This window comes from Hylaeus volcanicus, chromosome 7, assembly GCF_026283585.1.
Source record: "Hylaeus volcanicus isolate JK05 chromosome 7, UHH_iyHylVolc1.0_haploid, whole genome shotgun sequence".
Taxonomy (NCBI): Eukaryota; Metazoa; Arthropoda; class Insecta; order Hymenoptera; family Colletidae; genus Hylaeus; species Hylaeus volcanicus.
In genome coordinates, this window is record NC_071982.1 from 12,582,855 (window position 1) to 12,587,319 (window position 4,465).

Here is a 4,465-nt window from a genome sequence, read left to right on the forward strand (position 1 = left end):
TCAAAGTTTGAAAGCATCGAAGCATCAAAGCTTCAAAGTTTTAAAGCTTCAAAGTTTCAGAGCATCAAAGTTTTAATACTTTAAAGCTTCAAAGCTTCAAAGTTTCAAGGTCTCAAAGCATCAACGTTTCAAATTTTCAAAGCTTCAAAGCCTCAAAGTTGTAATGCTTTAAAGCTTCAAAGCTTCAAAGTTTAAAAGTTTGATAGTTTAGAAGTTTGAAACTTCGAAAAAGCTTGAAAATTTAAAACTTTGAAAATTTAAAAGCTTGAATCTTTCCAAGTTTGAATATCTGAATACCCGAATATCTGACTCCTCCGAATTCTGAAAGCCTCTAACCCGATCGGACGTGCGTCTGATTGATTACACGGTCTCTGAAAACCATCTGCTCGGTGTATCGAGTCTATGAAGCCCATAAGCGGGTTACGTAGACAGGCTTAAAGCGAAGTTAGCGTGTAATGCAACTTTTACGAGATTTCCATCGCGACCAGCGGGAGAGGTGAGGACGTACGAATTTCTCGTTTCCGGCGGAGGCCCTGAAATACACCGCGACGGAAGTCCACGGAGCTTACGGGCGTCCTGAATTTATCGTGCTTCGTGGATACAGAATGCCTTCGCGTGCACGCTTTTCTACGAGCTTGCTCGCGTTTCAGGGGAGAAAATCGTTTGTTCTCGGCAGACGAACAATGGGATGCGTGCGAGCATCGCGATCGCTCGGAGTGTATGACGCTGGATTACGTTCGGAATCCTAATCGCGACGAATGTTAGGCGAGAGAAATTTCAGAGGTATTCAGAGATCTGGAATAAGTTTGTATCGATTTTGGAAAAAGCACGGGTGAAATGTGCGTTTACGTAGAAATTGTTCAGACTTTCAGACTTCGAGATTTCCAGACTTCGAGATTTCCAGACTTCGAGATTTCCAGACTTCGAGATTTCCAGACTTCGAGATTTCCAGACTTCGAGATTTCCAGACTTCGAGATTTCCAGACTTCGAACTGCATTAAAAATTTAGTAACCATCTTCTAATTAGTGTCTCGAGTTGAAAGAGTTTAAAGACCATTGGGATAGACCGCAAACATTGAATAGCCTGATCAGAGATTCCTAGCACGTGGAGAGGCGAAGCCAATTTTCAATCGCAACGCACGCCAGTGAATACCGTGTCCGAGCGGAATACGAAGGGACGCTAGTCGACTCACGTGTGCGTTAGCAACGTGTTTCTGGATCGACAGAATGTGTCTTTCCTGGTCTCTGGGGACGCTTTGCCCTGGACACGTAACCAGAAGCCTCTTTAAGTGAAGTGTCTTTGAAAAGAGTGGGTATACAGCGACTACCATTTATCTGACCAAATAAATCTATCTGGTATTTCAGAAGCCGTTAAACTCTCGTCTATTAAAAACTTGTCAAAGGTACGAACGCGACACTGTCCAGAGGTATTATTTATTTTATTTCCACGAGTAATTATTCCGAAGGGTATAGTATGGAAATTCTGCAAGCCTGTCGCAAGCGATAAACTTCGCGAGAAACGAATTCGACCCTGGAAGGATATAAATTTTACATCCCATCCTTTATTCCCGTCCTCCTCGTAGATGAATATTTATTAATTAAAAAACCGAGAACACTGTGTTCTCCTTGCGATTTATAGTATTTCCCGGTATATTCTACGAGATGTCGCGAGATCAAATTTCTGAGGAGTCCTGGGAAATAGCGAGGCAACATCCTGCCTGCTGCATCCTCCAAAGTACCCCTTAATTCTGCTACTATTATGCGTACTTCCATTTCACGGAATATGTGAGAACTTAAAGTGTATACATATAGAGAGTGTACATGGTCCGAGAAGTTCTCCGTGAAAAAGCGAGCCAGGGAATGAAATTTTGTTCCGTGAAATATGGTTTTCGAAAAATCGATCCGTGACGGTCATTGATTGACAGGACAACTATAACGCGTTCCATGCCAGAGAATTTATTTAGATCAAAGTATGTCGTAGTCGACGCGAGAAAAGAGGAAGTTTCAGTCATCGCTTTGGTGGTTTCGAAATTGTTTGGAAAATACGAGCTCTCAAATTGATTGGAGCTTGTTTTCAGGTGTCGTGAAAACTACCCTCGCGAAAGAATTTTTATCTCGAGAATATATAATGATATAGATTCTTACTTTTGTTTTTTATTGTAATCGTAAACGATTGTTCTCTTTGAATATATTTTTGTTGTAGTTCCGAGGTTATATTTGTATTAAAGAAAAAAATTCGAGTTGAATAAATGAAAAGAACGAAACGCTCGAGGAATGTACAGGATTGTATACTGCGGATTAGTAATGTTGGAATATACGACGGACGAAGGTCAATCGACACCTGGTATGCTGGACGCGTGATAGGTTATGTTTATACATCCTTTTGTGTTTAAACGTCCTTTTGAACGAATGAACACGTGCGTAAACACTTTCGCTGCGGATGACGCACATGTGCGTCCAACTGAAAATATATGGTTGTTTTGATTATTTTCCAGTTTTCATTTTTGTTGTTCGGCAATCATATTATATATAAAATAAGTTACCACAAATATAGGTTTTTCAAAATAATCATATTAGAACATTTATAAGAAATTCTTCAATAAAAAAAATATCATAATTGCAGCTCCCAGGGAACGGCTACTTATTTTCATCCGCAGCGAAAGTGTTAAAGAATGGTCCCTTTGTCGAACGAGTAATCTTTATACGAGTAACTTCCTTGATATAGATTGAATATAATAAAGTCTAGTTTATTAAATAATAAAAGAGAAGCATTCATTTAATTACCCATTTCCGATAAGTAGAGTGCGGATTTTTATGCATTTATAGGAAATTCGAATGTGCAGTAAACTACAAAAAGCGTACATTATGCGATAATAAGAAACTATTGAACGTGAAATAGTTACAATATTTGCAAAGTGAAATAAATTCTTAGTTGGGTTCAATTTTTGTAGCTACGTGTGACTTTATTTCGCGTAAAGGTTTGCAGTCTACTGATTAGAAATCTTTCCTATTATCTATTACCGAGGTAGCACTGTATAAAATCCATTCGCTACCGATCGGTAAAATATTAATATGTCAACGTCAACGTCTTTTAGTAACCTTTCACGGTAAATAGTTCGTCGCATTTCGGAGTACGACTGTTGTATGGCAGGGTCAGAGGACGACCGAACGGACTCTTGGGACGATGCCTCGGTCACGTAGGTATCGAGCAACGAAGGTATCTTTATTTATTACTAACAAATGCCACGATTGGCAAACAACAACCCGACGTTACATCGCCTAAAAGTACGAAGACGTTGTCCTAGAGGATCTGGCCACGGAGTGGGTAAGGTTTTGTCTTTTGGTAAGAGGACTGTGAGGCAGAATCTGATTCCGACAAACACGATAATTACAAGAACTGAACAGAATCGTCTTCCGATTCTAACAAATAAAATGAATATCGTATAACCCTAACGTTACGAAACTAAAAGAATACCATCAAAAATCGTACATCCATTCCCTACCACTCGGAAAAATGTTACTACGACAATTATAGCGACTGAACAGAATCGTCTTCCGATTCTAACAAATAAAATGAATATCGTATAACCCTAACGTTACGAAACTAAAAGAATACCATGAAAAATCGTACATCCATTCCCTACCACTCGGAAAAATGTTACTACGACAATTATAGCGACTGAACAGAATCGTCTTCCGATTCTAACAAATAAAATAAACATCCTACAACCCTAACGTTACAAAATTAAAAGAATACCATTAAACTTAATCCTATATTCATTCGTTCCCACTCGCTCAGTGAAACATTAATCCGACAATTACAACAACGGACCACGCTAAATACCTGTCAGATCGAAGCCCGGAAGCAGCGTCCGATAAGAGTTCGCCCTCGCGCCCTTTCCGCCCTTGAGTATCCCTTCTGCGTCACGCCGCGTCGTCTCGCACCACGTGGATCTCCGTCACTGCTGGCTGGTATTTACCGGCTGCTTGGCCGTCCTCCTCGGCTCCGACTCCCCCAGATCCTCGATCCTGCGACGAAACCGTGGGCCGGCGGTTAGATCGCGAGACCATCCGAAAATTCCGCGGGACGGGGTTAAACCACTGGGCTCACGTACACATACAGAGACACACGCACGGCGCGCACCTTTGTGTGCGGACGGGCCGCGACGCGAACTGCACGGTGCAAAGGCCGACGCTCGACTGGACCGCGTCGAGCTGAAACGGAGAAAGCGAGAGGAACTGGAAGGGCCAAGGGGTGGGGGGAGAGAGCGCGAAAGCGGAAAAGGATGAAACTGTGGGAAAAGGAGGGATGAGAATGCGGGCGAGGGAGAGAGAGGGTGAGAGAAGGATGGGGAACAGCGGCTGAAATGGCGTAGGCGCGACGGAGAGGGATGATAGAGAGAGAGAGAGAGATAGGCGTGATTCTGTGTGTGTTAGAGAGGTGGTGGGAGGGGGGGGGGGGGGG

General features: G+C 42.3%; 1 protein-coding gene across 4 annotated transcripts in view; it reads right to left on the bottom strand.

Moving 5' to 3' along the window:
• LOC128880427 (uncharacterized) overlaps positions 1-4,264 on the bottom strand; it is a 44,753-nt gene extending 40,489 nt beyond the window's left edge. Inside the window, exons 1-2 of one of the 4 annotated variants that reach the window (XM_054130497.1) lie at positions 4,116-4,218; positions 3,845-4,029 (exon numbers count right to left, since the gene is read on the bottom strand). The gene's annotated coding sequence lies outside the window, so the exon portion shown is untranslated. Of the gene's footprint in view, positions 1-3,844 lie in introns of all 4 variants that reach the window. The other 3 variants (XM_054130498.1, XM_054130496.1, XM_054130499.1) reach the window with 3 other exon arrangements.
• Between the last annotated feature and the right edge of the window lie 201 nt (positions 4,265-4,465).